This window comes from Spermophilus citellus, assembly GCF_964194105.1.
Source record: "Spermophilus citellus genome assembly, chromosome: 4".
Classification (NCBI taxonomy): Eukaryota; Metazoa; Chordata; class Mammalia; order Rodentia; family Sciuridae; genus Spermophilus; species Spermophilus citellus.
Genome location: NC_138185.1, coordinates 38,546,865 through 38,565,810, shown reverse-complemented (window position 1 = coordinate 38,565,810; position 18,946 = coordinate 38,546,865). Strand labels below are relative to the sequence as shown.

Genomic DNA, 18,946 nt, shown 5'->3' with positions numbered 1-18,946 from the left:
AGGAAGGGCTCCCAGAGAGTTGGTGTATTCTATCCTGCTAAAATGTGGTCAGGTAAATAGCAAATGAACTCCAAGGAATCCAGTCCAGCTTGGGGAGAGCCTCCGAGCAATCACCCACTACTTGGAGATCTCTGTTTGACAAGAACATCAGGAGGGGAAGGGAAGAACTCTTCATCTTGCTGGGTTTCTGGGTTTAGTGACATTAGAGAACACCACGCAAAGTGAAAAGATAAAAATATGTGAAGATGGAGGGAGAATTCTAGGATGGGGCTCACTTCCTGCTTTCCCCTGGTGTCAATATGTCAATATGTTGTAGCCTCCTCAGACTTTCTTAGCAAGTACTCTAAACGTGGCCTCCAACTGATTTCTCCCTCACCATGCAATCTGACTCTAAACAAGACAGATAGGTCCATGGGGAAGGCCAGGATTGAGTCCACATTGACTATTGGATAGGATAAATTTTCTTGCTCAGAGAGAACAGATTAAGGAAGAACTGAGGGGGTCTGGGGGCCTTGGGCAGGTCTAAGAAAGAGGGGAAACCTTCATCAGGGAGTGAGTGAAGTGGGAAGAAAGCAGATGGGAGACTGAGAAGAGAGTTGGAGAAAAGGTTTCTGTAGACTTTCTCCTTATTTTCCAGGGAGATCTTCCTGGAAACAGAGGCCTGATACACCTATGAGGCTGAAGGCTCCATAGACAGGGCCTAATTCTGCCAAGAATTCAACACCAGGAATTGCTTTTGTTAAAACAATTGCACAGGCCCTAACTAGAAAGCTCATGTAGCAACTGGAGCTTCACCTTCTTCCAGAAAACTTATATACTGTCCTGTGAAAGTGCCATTTGCTGGCTTCAGCTTGGACTCTCCCACTTACTCCTCAAGTCTGCAGATATAAAGACTGGCCTTTTAGATAGAGCCAAACTCATTTTTTTAAAACAAGTTTTGGGTATTCAGTTACTAAGAGCCTGACTCCCAGCTCCAAATCCTCACCCTCCCTAGTGGTCTACAGAGAAGTCACACGGTCAGCAAAAAGTGCTCCAACATGGTGTGTTACACACACTTATGAATGGCTTCTTTCAAAATCCTGGCTTTTGAAAGCAGACTTGAGAAGGTCAGAAGATAGAGTTTGTTACAAGTGAATTTACTTGCTCTCTGACCAAAGGAAATATGTTTCTAGCTTTTCAAAAGAGAAAGAATGTCTTATGATCCCTGCCTCCCACATCCCCTGCCAGTCTCCTCACTCCCTGTCCCTCACTTTCTCTCATGCCAGGTCATGATCTCAGGCCTTGAGCTCGACTAAGAGAGGATCCCATTCCCCAGAATTCCACACTCCCCCTCCAAAGTGGAATTTCTCCCATTCCGGGTCTTGAACAAAGATTCCACGACGCATGTTTGATCTCTTCACGCTCCATTTTCATTAGTCCTTCACACTCTCCATCACTTGGAAAAATACAAACAGCATGGTTCAGTTTCAAGGTTAAGGACTGACAGTCTCCATAAACATTTTTACAATAAAGGCTGACTTATCCACTGCCAGAATTTGGTGTCTGTAGAAGGGGGGGTGAGATGGGATGGAAGCAGTGAGTGGGAAATGGAAACCTTCCCTGTCTGAACAAGGGAACAAGTGCTGCCCATGGAACTGCTGGATAAAAGATGCCTCCAGGGATTCACTGGTGAAGAACCACTGTGTTGATCTACCAACGAGTAATTAAAGTATGATAGAGAGGGCTAAGACAACCCCAGGAACAGAGGAGCTCAGGTCTAAGTCCTGACTTAAGGAAAATGCAAAGCAATCTATAGGCACAAATGATAAAGTTGCCAGGTCATGAATATTAAAAGTGATCCAGACAGGGGATTATAGAATCATTCTTAGGATATTGTAAGTAAAGAGAAGCAGAAGGTAAAATAAAGGGGGCAGGGAAAGGAAAATCTGAAACTTAAGTCACACTTTACCCTAAACAACCCAAAATATTTAAGAGCTGAAATCACCTAATTATCTGGGATTTGTTTGGATGGTGTGTGGGTAGATGAGCTACAAGACTTTTATTCATGTATCTGTTTAACATAATTACTGAGAGTCAATTACTCTGTTGCAGGGGCTGGAAATTCAAAGGGGAGCAAGACAGAGATGGTCCCTATCCTCACAGAGCTTATAGATTGCAGCAGGAGTACCCAGATTTTGCTGTATGTCTGATATTCTGCATTCACCCCCAACCTATTTAAATCAGGAGTGACTGGGGTAAGACTCAGATATCAGAACTTTTAAAAAAGATCTCCAGAGGATTTCAAAATGCTGCAAAGTTTGGAAACTTCTCAGGGTTCTTAACAGCATTGCCATGATTTGCCCCTTCAATGAGCACTGAAGCCTTGCCCATTACTCACTTCAGTCATCTGCTTTCCTGCTCTGCTTTCTAAAACTCCACAGGCCTACCAAGGACTTCATTCTCCTGTCCTCAGTATGAGTGTGAATTTCTCTGCAATCTTAATCTACTCTGAGCCCTATTGAGGGATTTTCCTAACTGCAAGTACCTAGACACATACTGGAAAGCTGGTAGGAGAACTTTTTTTATTCTAAACCTAAATCTGGACATTGTACCCAGCAACCTCATCTGATAATGGTATAAAATATTTGAAACCCCAGACCATCCCAGAAACCATAAGCCTCCTAGCTGCTATATCTCCAGGGTCATTTCATAGCATGAATCCTGGGAGCAGTCTCCCAGCAGGTTAAATCACCAGATTTCTTTGTTAAGGTAGAAAAAGAGAACATACTTCATAGCCCTTCTTCTCTGTTCTCTCTAAGCTTTTTATATTCAACACCCCTTCAAGGAATCAATGGAAATCCATTATAGACTTTCTTGGGCCTACTCCTGGATTTCTGTCCATTTAGAAAGGACACATTATATTAAGCCTTTTTCTGGAAGGCCCCAGGAATTTTAAAAAATGAGAATAAAAGGAAAGAAAAAGAAGAAAGGAGTCGGCTTTGAAGTTGCAATGAACATGCCAAAAAAAAAAAAAAAAGAGAGAGAGAAAAAAAAGCCAATGGATCCTCAGAAAAACATTTCAGGAGAAGTACTTCCCTTTGCTTCCCATTGTGTGCTCCTCAGGGTGAAGAGGTTCCCACTCAAACCACCAGAGCCTGCCAGTTGGCCAACCCAATGGCATTCCACTGCAGAGATTAAAACCAACTTTATGATTGTGGTGCAAATAATAAAGAACCTGGCAGGGTTTCCTTCCAAAATGAAAGCTCATTTATTTTCCGAGGTGTATAATTTGGTTGTAAATGTTTCCTTTGGGCCAAAACATCCCCTATTGGGTTTTTGCCTGGAACACATCACTACTTTGCTGGAGAAGAATGGACTCCGTGTGGTCCTGCTGCGCCTGTCTACGCGGAGCATGAAGGGGTTTCAGTGGGCCTGCACTTGCTTTGTATCTGGTGGCAGCAGTCCACTGGGCAGAGGCAGGAGGCACTATGCCTGGACTGGCTGAACCAGCTCCCAAGCCCTGGACCATATGTAAAATGGGCAGACTTATATGTCAGGCCTTACTCCAATCTCACCTGCTTTTGGCATTTCTCAGTGGCAAAGAGAGTAGAAGATCATTAGAATACGTGCTCCCTGGGATACATGGCTTTTATTCCTGTTCTTTGTGTCCTTATTTTGTTTATATTTTCAAAAATCATACTTAAAAAAAAATCCATCCAACAATGACTAATACTTGGATCAAAACAAAGCCAGATTCTCTTCAGGACTCCTGAGCTGACTGCACGTACTTGGGGTCAGAATTCAGCCCATGATGTTTAGCCAATCTCACCCAAACATAAACATCTTTTTCTCCTATACTACTTTTCCTCTTTTACATCATATACTTTGTCTTCCATTTGCATCCTCAGGATAATTCAAAGCCAGTGCTAGGTTTTACAGATAAAATACATTTATGCCACTGTTATTCCCACCTCTAAGCACATCATACCAAACAAACAAGCAAACAAACAAACAAACAAACATTTGGTGGAATCAAGGAAATGCCATCAAAAGTACTCATGTACCATCCCTATGGGATATTTCAGGTTATTACTTTTAACACTGGGATTAGGGTAAAGGGGAAGAAAAGAAATGGATTGAAAGGAGAAAACAAAATTAGCACAATTCAACCAGGGCACATTAGAAAAAAACTGATAGAAATTAATGTTATGGGACCTGGTTCAACAGGTGAAGTTCAATGGTCTTAATTATTCTGAAATCACTTGCTGAGAAATGAAGAATTATGGGGCTGGGGTTATGGCTTAGCAATGGAGTGCTTGCCTCACATGAGCAAGGCCCTGGGTTTGATCCTCAGCACCACATATAAATAAATAAAATAAAGTAAAAAAGAAAAAGAGAGAAATGAAGAGGTATCTTTAGCTAAACCCAAGGACCTCCCAAGATTGACTCTGAAGCAGTATGTTAAGTGAAATGTGGCTTTAAAATTTTTTTCCTATAGCATCTAGATATCTCATGGCTAAGGTGAATGACTGATCAAATTGTCAAAATTATATCAGCCCATGGCCCCTTGGAGACCGTTCACACACTAGCTACACAGTTCATGCTCAGGGTTTTTTATTTTTTTTATTTTTATTTTTTTTAATAAACACCTATGTCAGTCCCCTAATTCAAGTAGAAAAACAAGAAATGTCCTTAAAGGAGGACCAAGCGAGGAAATGCCAAAGGAAAAAAAAAAAGATTTCTATGATTTGTGCATAAAGAAACACACTAAAATGAAATGAGCAAGCCATAGCCTTGGTCACCAAGTAACTTGCTGGCTGAAACGAATTTCTTTGGCATTTCTGGCTGGGGCCATCACCCACTTAGCTCACCTGGAGCTTAGAAAACCAGGTTCACACAGCATTTGGAAGCCACAATACTGACATAGGATGGATAGATCATAAAGAAAAGTCTGACTTTCATATGTATCGGACCCACAAAAGCAAGAAATTAGGGATCATGTTTGCACAGTGGCTAGAGGATTTTGTCCAAGGACACACACACATCCTACTGAGTTAAAAGAGAAACTGAGATCCGATTTCTCTTTGAAAACCATAATTTCCTACTTTAGTACCTTATGTCAATACATCTGCACCTGTAGGGCTGTAGGTCACTTCCTGTCGTCATCAAGTTTCATCTCCTTTATGAAGCTTTCAGTACTTCTTACAGTTTCCAGGTGCAAACATGACTTGGCCGAAAGTAATTTTGAATGCTGAATATTGCCTAAGGAGGTCTGGACAATGGATTTTGAGAAATAATCATCCTTCATGCCTAAGTCTCCCAAACTCACAGGTTGACACACACCCAAACACACCACTGTGCTGACAGAAATGTTTGTGGTTCCAGCCATGGCATCCTGCCAACATGTCCTGGGTCATTGGAACCGTCTTGATCTGTGCAGGCTATGAGTTGTATGATAATATCATCACATGGTCAGAAGTGAATCAGGGGACAGCAAAAGGCACACTGACATTTAAGAACACAATGTTTCCTGGTGCTGTTTTTTTTTTTTTGGTAATTTGAAAAGATTAATTCCCAGAGCAACAAGAAATTGTAGTCCCAGGCTCTCCTTCTGCTTATGAAGCTCTTTTTATTCTTTTAAATCTCTACCCTACTGCCTCCTTTCTCCTGGGATGGTTTTCAAAAAAAGCAAAGAGGACATTTATTACAAAGCAAGAGTTGGAAAGTGATTGAACTACAATATTAAAACTCAAACCAAGTTAGGTGCTTTTTATATTTAAAAGGGAAGGGAAAAGAGCCCAGTATGAATGGAGGATCCCAAATCGCTCACTTTTTTCTTATAGGTCAGGATGCTGGGGAATTGAATGTGGCCTTGGAACTTGGGAACATAATCAGGGCTCTGCCATTGCCTGATGTCAGACAAGTAGCTAAACTTTCCGGGTCTCAGTTTTCTCATGCTTTCCTAATGGGGACGAGGGAGGCACTTCAGAAAGCACAGCACTCCCTGATGTTCCAGACTTTATGGAACACTTGTGATATGCTAGGTGCTACCCTGCATGCCATGGGGAATAACAGAGAAGTCAGCTACTATTCCTGCTCTCCAGACCCTCCCCCAAATTGGCAGGCAGAGTTGGGAGTAAGGAAGGGCATCCATATCTCATCCATAGATAGTTATATAGGATAAGAATGTAATAATCACTAAATAGATCAATAATGCCAAGAGGTTCAACAATGAGGTCATTTTCATTTTGGCAGTTCACAGAAAAGCTTCTGTCACTTGTCTACAATTTTCCCAACTGGAAAGAGGGAGAAAGGCATTGTTAGCTAATGGAATAGCATGAGTTGAGAGGCCAAAGAGTGTGCAGAGGGCCCAAAGAATAGCAAGAGTCCATTTGGCTACAAATGCAGCCTCTACAGAGAAGGGAAGGAAGAGTTAATTAAATCTAGATTTAGAGTTTCTCATTTTTTTGTATTGAGGCAAGGAATGGGGAGCCATTCCTTGAAGTTCTTGAGCAGGGGAGAAGAGCTATTTAGAATAGGATGAAACTGGGTATTATATTTTGAATGGACTTGGAAGAAAAGTAGAAATGAAGGAAATCTGCAAAAGCAAGGAGCCAGGTAACCACACCAGAGGATGTAGAGGAACTCACTATTGGAACAAACAGGCATGGGCATGTACCTTGGTACAAACTTGTGCATGGGAGTTTGAAAGACAGCTTCTGAAACAGCTCAATCTTCCCATCTCTTGGAATGCACAGACTTGTGCAATCCCTTCCCTTTGAGTGTGGGATGGAGCAAGAGACTTGCTTTGAACAAACAGAATCTAACTACAGTGATGAGGGGTTGCTGAGATTAGGTTGCAAAAGACCATAAACTTTATCTTGCTCACTCTCTCTTTTTGGCTCTATTCACTGTTTTCTCTGAAAACAAAAACAAAAACAAAAAACGGCTGCCATCTGTGAGCTGCTATATGGAGAGGCCCACATGGCAAGGAACTGAGGGCTCTCTGCAGCCAACAGCCCATGGGAAACTACCTTATCAGTGCCCATATGAGTGATGTTGGAAGCTGGTCCTTCTCCAGCCAGGACCTGAGACCACAATGCTCCTCTTTGATACCTTTATTGTAGTTTGTGAGAAACCACAAACCAGAGATGCCCAGCTAAGCTGTGACTGAATTTCTACCCAATGGAAATTCTGAGATAAAAATTATGAGGGCAATTTGTTACATAGCAATAGATAACTAATACATAAAGGAAGAAACTTAACTCACATGGGGATGGCAGAGAACATAAGTTCTTTGAGAATCAAATCACAGAATCATGGCCCAAAATTGTTCACACTTCTAGGCTTTATTGATATTAGGAACATTTTATAAAAAGAAACCTCTGTACTACTTCTTTCACTATTTCCTGGAGCTGATTAAAGAAACATGACTCAATTTGCAATGTCAAATGACTCAGGAGGCTATTCCAATAGAATACAGGAATGAAATCAATGCTACATATTGGATAAGGCAGATGCTTCTGAAGAGACACACCTTTCCTTTTTATAGATTTTCCTCATTTATGATTTTGTATTGGCATTTTTTTTCCCTAGAGGAATAGGAAAGGAGAAATATAAAGTGGGTCATCCTGTGGATGTGTCAGCAGTACTAAAAATACCTGAATGATGGGTAACAACAACAACAAAGCAAAACAAAACAAAAGCCCTCGGCCAAAGGAATTTTAAGAAGCCACATTATTTCTGCATTTATGTTTGAGTTGTGAAGTTGTATAGCAGAGTAATGCCATGCCCGTGAATTATGCAATAAACCTCTGTGCTAAATCTCTAACATGGTTCTATAAGCAACATGACTGCTTGCAATTAAATTCTTTTCACTGTTCTTGCTATGTGAAAAAACAATTATAAAACTGCTTTATCACACAGCTTATAGGACTTTAGGTCACATAATGTTCACATAAGCAACCAAAGTATATTTTCGTGTGTGTGTGTGTGTGTGTGTGTGTGTGTGTGTGTGTGTTGGACATCTTCCACAACAGTGGTAAGCAGAAACTTCCATACTTGAGCTCAACACCTGTTCAGAATTGGGGTCATCATGATGGTTAGAGATCTCCCCTCTGCCCACAAGCAAACTAGTCAAAGATGAGCTGTTCTGAATCAAGTCTCCTGTTCTTGTAGACTTTTAATTCAACCTTTGAAGGTGCAAACAGACCCCTGCATTTTATCCAACCTTGGTCCTTTTGAGTGAATAGAAGATAGCAAATTACACTGTGTGTCTATAGGTATAGCCTTTTGAAACTGGCTAATGGGTTTCTCTCTTTCTCCTTCTCTCTCCAGATGAATCAGCAGCATCCATGTTGCAGATGTAGAAGTAGATGAACATTTAAATTCTCCAAGTATCTTAAGCACTGGCAAATATATTCTCTAGAAAATTGACAAATAAGTTCATCTTACCTTTAAATATTTAACTATTTAATAGAAACTGTGCCTGAATTTCACTCCTTTTCAGCTTTTTCCTGTTTTAATTTCTTCTTATCCAGCATGTGTGCGACCCTTAATATAGCCACCCTATTGCAACACCTCTCAACCCTGCTTGCCCCCTTCTCTCTCTCAGGTCTATGTGGCTGTTGAAACCTCAGTTTTGATTGACCACAATGATCCAACTTCTGTAGGTTAGTAGCCAAGCAGATGAGTGATGAAAAAAATAAAACTGCCCCACCTGACAACTTGCTTCATGTTAGATTCATGTTCTCAAACCTCAAATGTTCCAAAACATGACTACTCTTCCCCCATAACCTTACCTCCTACAGTATCCAAGATGACTATTTCAGATTTTCTTGCCTCAGATTTTCTACTCATGGTCCTTGCTCTCCCCTCACATTTCACTGATAGAACAGGAGCCCCTGGTTGATAACCCATATATTCTCACCTTATAGCTACATTCCCATCTGCAGAGCTTTTCTCTTCCTTCCCAACTGTTATATGGAATGAGGATTCTTGCTTCTATCAAAGGCCAATTCTCACACTTAGGCTCTTGCCTTCTGAAGGAATTTACTCCTTGGTCCCCTTCATTCAATAGAACATCCTTAATCTCCATTTCTGCTGGATCTTTCTCATCAGCCTCCAAGATGTACAAGCATTCCTGATCTTAAATGAACCAAAAAACCCTTCCAGGAGCCCCATATTCATAATGTCTCCCTCTCACAGTAAAACTTCCCTAAGATGTACCTATGTACATCTCCACTTCCTTACCTCCCGTTTACTCCTTTACCAAGGCAACACCCATAATGCCTATGACTCTGCTCTCAATAAGGCCGCCAACAAACAACATGTGGTCAAGTTGGCATTTCTCTGTCCTCATCTTTGCTCTCACAGTAGCAGCTGTTGATAAGGGGGCCTCTCTGCTTAAGGCACTCTCTTCCCATAGTATTTCTGTGACACCACAACTCTTGGTTCTCTACCTGCCCCTTTGGTTATGTCACCTAAGTCTCAGCTCCTGGTGCATTCGACCACCTCCCTGCTTATTATCTTCATGTAGATGTCCTAATGGCATCTCATGTTCTACAGTTCAATGAAAATCCACCAGCATGTATCCTTCCTCTTAAAATTGAAAGCCATCTTTGATTCTTCACTTCTTTTTAATTCTGAAATTCAATCATCAAGACACCCTTGTCTCTGTCTTCAAACTCTGTGTACCCATCCATTCCTCTCTACCCTGATCCATATCCCATCATTTCTTGCCTGGATTATTGTGAAACTTTCTAACATGTTTGTGTCCTTCCTTTATACTCTCTATAATTTAGAGGAATAATTCAAAATCTCTTCACTGGATCCTTCATCATCAATCTTAAAATAGTCAGATTCTTTATTATGACCTACAAAGTCCCTGCCTTTCTCTCTTACTGTCTGGTCTCCAGTCTTTTTTTCTGTTTTTAGTCAAGCCAAAGTCCTTCTCACCTCAACACTTTGGTGCTTGTGATTGCATCTACCTCACCAGCTCTCTCTAGACCTTTGTAGAACTGGCCTTTTCTTATCTTTCAGTTCAGGACTCACATGTCAGTTTTCCAGCCAGTCCTTCCTTGATATCACCCTATTTTAATAATTAGCTCTTATTATTACACTTGTTCCCTATTTATGTCTTGCTAAGCACCAACAACAAGCACCAATAACAATCTATAATAGTGACTTTCTATATAAATTACTTATTTTCAGTCTTCCCTTCTAGAACGTAAGCTTGCTCCCAGTAGAGTCTCCAGTATCCAGCACAATGCTTGCTTATAACAGCCACGTGATATGTAAGTACTGAATGAACTGATGGAATGGTGAAATGCCAACTATGTAGTTGGGCAATGGTCTATATTTATATATACATTATTTCATTTACTTGACTGGTTTGTCTATGAAATAAAAAAGACACACTTGATGCTCTTTTAATTACCTAAAACAAATTAACAAAGATTGTAATGTTATAGAATCCAGGTACTTTAGAGTTATGTTTGCTCTAATTTTCTTCAGCTAAGTAGGACCATGAAAACTCTTTAAGATGTTCAGAAATGTGACTTTGAGAACGAGGACTTACTAGGATTCAGTCAACCTGGATTCCGGTGCTGGCTCTATGATGAATGTGTGGCATGGTCTTGGGAAAATCCTTTCATTTCTCTAGATTTGGATTCTTCATTAGTAAAATGTGATGTTGGGTCTTTCTTGCCAATAACCCAATTTAAAGATTTAGTAAGTGCCTGCAACCTGCCTTCTAACCAGTGCCTCAACAAGGTTATGGTGGGTTGAAGCTCTGATGAAGCCTTGGTTCAACCCAGTGAGCAGAGTGGTGACCTTGCCTGAAGCCACATGCACAGGAGCACCTGTTACGTGTCCACGTATGCTGGACATACAATCAAACGCAGTACACGTAGATGGTGAGGACCAAGACACGGAATTCTCTGGGGGCACCACTTTCCCACCAGCATCTACCTTAAGATGAAATCACCAAGTAAAATCTTTCCTCAGATATCGGGGAAAGCCTGCAGATGGCCTCCTGATGTCACGTCAGGCTGAACAGTGGAGGTTTGTGGGTTACTGAGTTTTTCTTTTAAAGGGAGCCTGTATAGCCTGTGGACAGCTCCTCCCATCTGGGAAGGCTCCATCTTACTGGCTGGTTTCCATGACACTTCTATTTATACTGCATCCTGAGTGGTATGAAAAGCACCAACCCAAAGGAACAACAGACACACAAGAGCCCTCAAAGTAAAGTAAATTGAGTTAATGGTCTGAGCAATCTTGGAGCAACCATTGAGACCCAGAGAAAAGATGCAACCTCATAATTAGAGGGTAGCTCTTTGGAGTTGTGATTCCATCTCTTTGTTTTCCCTTCTCTTCACATAAGGAAGGTGGGGATCTGCTCTTCTTGGTTCCGTGGTATGCAATTTTCCCTTTATTTGGAGCCATATCATTCTATAATTGAATTAGCTAGGTCTGGTTCAGGCCACTTCCTTTCTTTTCTCCCCCCTTGTCTCCCTATTATTTATGAGAGAATGTGAGGCCAAAACTGATGTTCATTTTGGAGTTATCTCAGACCTCAACAGAATGCCAAGCCTTGGAGAATAAGCAGTAAAACAATCACTGTGAGGCATGGGAACTGCACCAGAGTGAGCTTCAGGGCAATTCGGCTGATGGGAAGAATTTGGAAGGAAAAAACCTGTTTCTGGCAGACAGGTACCTTTCTAAAAACCCAACTTATAATTTCTACCTGCTATTCAATAGTTAGTGCCCATCTCCTTGTGATTCCATAGCTCTCTGTAACTATTTCCAGTTTTCTCTAATTGATACTTGCCCCCAGATTTATCTTATTTCACCAGTGTCTTTCAAATTGTTTTGCCTCCATCAAAATCTCAGCAGAGGACCTTCAGTTCTCAATGTGGTTTATGCATCTTCCTCAATGGACCAAGCAGGGGAGCAGAGAGGAAAGAACCCACTCAGTACTCAGCCATTTTCCAGCAAAGTGGAGAGCTCGGCCTTTTCAGGAGTAATGGATTAAACAGAATGGATGCCATGGTCATCTCCTGTGGGCTAACTGCTATAATAATGATCATATATTGAAAAAAGCCATTCTGGATTTATGCAGTTTTAAGCCGACTAGTAATTTTTACTGTAGATGCCTCTTTCTCCACCACCTGGGCTGGATTCCATGTTAACCAAAGACATCCTTTTTGTTATAAGTAACTCTACTTTTTTTCTCTTGTGAAAAGTTAATAATACTCTTCATTTTCTGATAGGCATAAAATACATCTGTTCTTTTCTAATCCAGTTCTCATGTCTGCAAATGATAATAACTCCATGAGATTTCCACACCAGGATTTTTTGGAATGCTGTCCACGTGGACATTGAGAGGAAGCATATAATTGATATGGAGTTTAGTTTGGACATAATTGATAGGAGTTTAGTTTGGACTCAACCCCTAATAAAGGTTTACTTCACCGATGGGTGGCTTCAAATAAGTTAGTGAGTAATGTGATATGAACTTTGCCATTTTGCCTGATTTTAGTAAGGTGACCCTCTGGTTTGAAGGAGACATCCTTGCTCTAATGACTTTTCCCAAGACCTTGTAGAGTCTAGGGAAAGGGCTGGGGGCATAAATATATAACTCAATTAGCTCAAAATAGCCATCATGTCAAGTAGAAGGCTCTCAAGCCAATGGTGTGACTTCTGACAGGGTCTGGGCATGTGTAACCACAGTGATATTTATTAAATGGAATGTCCATCTCGCAGCACTCTCAAAGGTATTCTTTTTTATCTTAAGTTACTGCTTCTCTTTATTGAACACAATGTCCTATAAAAAAGATATATGTCTACAATTGAGCTTTGAAAGAGGTCCATGGGGCCAGTTCCATTTAAAGGGAATGAAGTCAAGCAGTAAATTTGCTGGTCACTCTTTTCATATGGACTCTATCGTAGCCAGCAGTTGGTCTTTGATGTCCTAACAATAGCACTGGGCCCCAGAAGCAGAGGAGCACCTCCATAACACCAAAACTACTCCACATTCATTAAAATTTGGAGACCAGTTTGCAGAGAAGCAAACATCACAGAGCATAGAGTGCAGGCCTCTGGGCTGCAGGTTACTTTTCCCAGTGAAAAATAGTCATCTTCTCTATACTATCTTCTCTGCCTGCTGCATTTTGTACTATATTTTTAATTGGGGGTGACAGTCATAGAGGAATATGCACATTTATAGCTATACAGATCAGTGAAATTTCACACACTGAGACACCTGTGTAGCCAACATTCAGATTAAGAAACAGATCTCCCACCATGCTCCGTTCTAGTCATTTCCTGGACAAGGTGGTAACCAGTGTCCTCATTTCCAACAGCAGAGATTCATTCTTTCTGGTTTTGATTTTTATATAAACAGTATTATCCATCTGGTAGTCCTCTGAGCCTGGCTTCTTTCACTCAACATTGCATTTGTGAAACTACCTGTTGCATGTAGTTACCATTGGTTCCTTCCCACTGTGTGCTTTTAATTTTTTTTTTTTTTTATCCATTTGACTGCTGATGGGCATTTGGGCTGTTTCAAGGTTGGGACTATTTCAAATAATGCTGCCATGATTATTCTTTGAACAAGCCTTTGAGTGCATAGATGAATACATTTCTGTTGGGTACATACCCAGGGTGGAACTGATGGGTCAGTGGAATATACCTATTTCATTTTAGTTGGTACTCTGGATGAACAGTTTTTCCAGTTCATATTCCCATGAGGCTGCTCAGTGTTCTCACCAACACTTGGTACCCCCAGGTCTTGATTTTTTTTATTATTTTAATTTTGACATTCCAATGGCAAAATGTAGTATTTTCACATGTTTAGTGATCACACATTCTTTTAAAAGTCATTTTTCCTTTCTATGTTAGCTATCTACCCAATTGATGCTCAATTTTGTGGCTTCTGGCAAAAAAAAAAAAAAAAACTAAATTATTTAAATTGCGAGAATGAGATTGGTTCCAACTCAACATTTGAGGCACAAAGAAAGAAGAAAAAAGATACGCTATGATGGAGTCCAAGAGGTTGTGCTCAATAAATGACAGACATGGTCTATTAAAAACAACAACAACAATAAAAAAAACAAAAAAACAAAAAACAAAACAGAACAAAGGATAAACTTCTTTGGGGATAGAGGGACCTGGAAAATATAACAGAAAAAGATCAGGAATCAGAGTTGCCCACAAGCTGTTAGATATTAGCAAAGTCATGACATAACTAAAAAAAGCAAATGTGATACAAACTATTCTCAGTAGGGGAAACTTTGAAACTGTTTCCACTTGTTCCCCAAGAGACCATGAGAAGATGAACTTTGTGACACACTAAGGAAAAAAAAAAAAAAAAGAAAATCTGATTAGTCACAAGGAAGAACTTCTTCTGGCCAGAAACAGTAATTAAAAAGTAGAATATACAACTCACAGAGCTTGTGGAACTCCTGTCCCCAGGCATGTCCTGTTTCTCTTGTTATGTCTGGGAAAGGAAGGTAGGAAAAGGCGCCCTTCATCAGGGAAAGTGGTTGCAGGCTGAAACTGTTTAAGCCCCATGAGTGATGAGTAACATATTTGCGGGCACAGTTCCACTCCTACCATATAGCACATGATTTTTTAGCAGTGAAAGGGCAAAGGAAGATGGGAAGAGATGGACCCGTATATCTTGATTCAGAACAGCATATGTTACGGGGTGGGGGCAAAATCTCATGCTAGCACTACAACCATGCAACCAGAAGGATGGCTTAAAGAGGAGCCCGTTCCAGCTCTCATTTCTCAGAGACAATTACCCTGAGGCTTGTCCTTCCCCTCAGATTAACTCTGGATGTACAGCCAGGCTGAGCAACTTTACACCACAGCCCTTGTGGATAGTGGAGCCCACTGGAAATGACATCCCCCGGGCCTCTGCTCCCCTGGATTTTGCCATGTGATAGGCAGAGAGAGCAGGAGATTTTGTTTGACCAGGAGGCCAGCTGCTTCCCATGCCTCTCCTCTGGACCTCCCCTTGGTCCTTTCTTTCTTTCTCCCACATGAGAAAAGACAAAATTTGCCTTTTTAGAAGCATCACCAATGGACACGAGGCAGAATGTGCACTCTCTCTATAGAAAGTGGTGATATGGAACCAACTGGTATCACATTGGTTTTGTGAGGTTTCCCTCTCCTCGAGGTGCTCAGAAGAATCCCATGCTAAATCTCAATTTCCTAACATTGCTCTATCTCAGTTTCTTGAACTGCAAAATGGGGATGACCCTTACTGGTCAATTATGAGAGTGAAAGGAATAGACACATACAAAATCCTAACAGCAAGTGTCTGTTGCACTCAGTGTTGGCTTCTGTATCATCACCATCACCATCATCATCACCACCACCAGTTTTGAAGATGCAATTCAAAAATTAATAGCATTCTCCCCTGGGATGTCTATTCTTAGATAGGGAAAATGAAATTCAGAGAGTTGAAATGAATTGCCCAAGGTCATGCAATATCAATAAGTTAAAATATTATATGTGCCATGGGAAGTCCTTACAGAATTTTTATAATCTTCCAGTGATATAGCTGTTATTATTTGATTTTACTGACTAGAATACAGAAGCACAGATTTTTCATAGGGTACAAACTTAGAAGCAGAACTGGAATCTAAACAACTACAAAGCCCATGTCCACTCTTTGGAAGCTCTTTTGGAGTTCATGACTTATTTTGGTTGATGGGAGGTATGACCAAGGCATGATCCAGCAAATGGATAAGTGTATTTTTGCATTTGAATCCACCTTTGTCCTTCTGTACTTTTTCATCGTCATGAGAGAAAGGTGTGGCAGACAGCCTCCTGGTTGCAGAAGAGTGAAAGATGTACTGAGCAAATCCAGACCTAACCCACAGCTTGGGAGTCAGACTCCACCCAGATCTTCTGAATTCTAGCTGACCCACTGACCCATGAAGGTATGAGAACATGCTTATCATCATAAGTCTCTGAGTTTTAGGTATAGTTTGTCCTATAACATTATTAGGCAACAGCTGAATAACATAGGGCTTAGAGTAAGTGATATCTGAGACATGCAAGGTACAAGAAAAGTTTCTTAATCTGTGACCTCCCTACGCACAATCTTGGGAATCTTATCAAAATTCTTATTTTGATTTAGTAGTTCTGGATGAGGCCTAACACTTCTTTTCCTTCCTTTTTCTTTCTTTATTTTTTCTTGGTACTGGGGATTGAATTTGGGTGTTTTGCCACTGAGCTACCCGCCCCCCCCACTCCAGCCTTTTTTAGTTTTAATTTTGGGACAGGGTCCCACTAAGTTGCTCAGGCTGGTATTGAACTTGTGGTCCTCCTGCTTCATCTCCTCAGCAGCTAGAATTACAAGTGTGCACCACTGCGCCTCATCTAAGACTTATTTATTTATGTATCTATTATTTGTACCAGAGATTAGACCCAGAGATTGGACTCACTTAGCCACTGAGCCCCATCCCTAATCCTTTTTATTATTATTATTTTTTGAGACAGAGTCTCATTAAGTTACTTGGGGCCTCACTAAGTTGCTGAAGCCAACTTTGAATTGCAATCCTCCTGCCTCAGCCTCCTGAACCACTGGTATTACAGTTGTTCACCACTGGACCCAGCTAAGACTTATTTTTTAAAAAGTTCCCAGGAGATACTGCTGGTCCACAGACAGAATTCTGGATACAAGGGCTGATATGCCATCCTGGGCTTTTTAATCTGTTTTTCTGGGCCACAACTGTACCTGGTGAACATTTGAGAAATGAATGGGTTACCTTATGTGCAAGGGAAGGACAATCCTTGTTCTCATAATGAGAATCCTCTTTGGATACTTTCTGCACACCCCTACTGTCATGTATGGCAAGAAGGGCAGCTCATGTTAATGTGTCCTCAGCCCATTTTATGGACTCAGAATTAGAAACACATAATGGAATCCATTCCTCTTTTAAAGTTTTGCTCTGTTTCCTGAAATTTAAAGATTCCCAGCAATAAACCTGGCTTCCAATCCATTTGGGACTCATAACCCATATCAGCCTTCCAAGTCATAATGTAACTGAGGTGACAGAAGACAAAGTCTATTTCTGGTTTTCTTAACTTGCTTGCAGAAATGAAATGGGAAGTGGCACAGACCTGTAATCCCAGTGACTCGAGAAGATGAAGCAGGAGGATGGCAGGTTCAAAGTCAGCATCAGCAACTTAGCAAGGCCCCAAGCAACTTAGTGAAACCCTGTTTCAAATTTTGAATATAAATAAAAATGGCTGGGATGTAGCTCAGTGGTTAAGCATCCCAGGGGTCAATCCCTCGTACAAAATAAAATAATAAAAAAAAATAAAAATCCTAGTATAAAAAATAAAGAAATGGGAAAAAGACAGTGAAGGGACATGAGAGGGCAGCAGCACAGAAAAGTTAGGACACTTTTCTAATTGGGTTTTTTGTCTAGTACCCAGTTTTCACCCCCAATTCCTACCCCCACCATAACCACCCCCTTCACTACCACCACACTGGAAGAACCGAGCCCCATGAGATTTTTGTTCTTTGGGCATTCTGCAAACCAAGAATTCTTTCCAAGGGGATAGGTCCCTCTTCTTCTTTTAGTTTTTCATAAACTGAAGATATATGGTCATATACTGATATTTTAATTATAGAAAAACATCATCCTGAAACTCAACTTTCAAATTCTGTGAAATTTACCAAGGGTGCCTTTGGGTAGTTGTAGATCCTAAACTTAAATAAGTTTATTAAAAATATTGCTATAACTTCTTAATAAGCTAAACATACAATTGCCATATGACCCAACCATTCTTCTCCTAAATATTCACCCAAAAGAAATGAAAGCATATGTTCATGCAAAGACTTAAAACCAAATGTTCACTACGTCTTCATTTTAATAGTTCCCAAATTGAAAACAACCTAAGTGTTCTTCGTTGGATTAGCATATTGTATATCTAGGCATACAATGGAGTACTAATTGGCAAAAAATAGGAACAAATTCTCAATTTTTTGCAGAACAGAAAGAATAGATCTCAGAATTGTCATGGTGAGCAAAGAAGCTAGAGCATGTCATACTGTGGACTCTGTATGATTCCATTTGCATAAAAGTCTAAGAGATGCAATACTAATGTACAGAAACAGAAGGCAGATAAGCAGTCACCTGGCAATTGCTGGAAATCACAAAGAGGCACAAGAATACTTCTGGAGATGATAGATTTATTTATTATCTTCATCATGATAATGGTTTTTGCAGGTGTCAATATTGTTAAATTGTTAACTTTAAATATGTACAGTTCATGGTTTATCCATTGCTCCTTAGAAAAAGCTGTACTAAAAAATAGTAAAATGACTGCCACTGTCCTCCTTCTCTCCTCATTACTGTCTCCAAGGGATATCTGGGAATGAAGGTGTGATTCTTCTTTGTGTCTTTGTTATTGGCATGAATGTTCTCTGTGGATGATGTAGGTGTAACGTAACACCTGGGAGTGCTGTGATATCATTTCCAGCTTCCCTGCATCCTTCATCTAGATTCTACACATAGCTTGTTATTTTTGAAAATAGATATGCAGTGTCCAGCAGGAAATGGCCTGGCATATTGCATGCAAAGTCTACTTGCCTTTTCACTGCTGTTGAATATCTGGGGGTTGAGGTACCCCCAAATGGAAATCTGGCAGCTCAGGGACCTAGACTTAGAGATATAACCCTTCCATTCCATGGGCTCTACATAACTCTCTTCCAGGGGAAACGGGGATGTGGCTCTGTCATGGAGGCTTTAATGTCACAGAGAGCATTCTGTGCAAAAATGACTTGGTTTACTAAAATGGGCATGGGTCAAAGCCAACAGGAAGAGGGGTAGTTAACCTCCTGTTTTTACTTCTACTCAGTTTACAGAAATAACTTTCCAGAGACACATGCTGGTCTGTGCTTGGGGAGTTGGTGCTAAGCTATTTATCAAAGTACCTTGGC

The 18,946-nt window shown here is 40.6% G+C and overlaps 1 protein-coding gene across 2 annotated transcripts in view; it reads right to left on the bottom strand.

The window, feature by feature from the left end:
* ISM1 (isthmin 1) overlaps positions 1–18,946 on the bottom strand; it is a 72,539-nt gene that overhangs the window by 41,722 nt on the left and 11,871 nt on the right. The window lies entirely within an intron of this gene.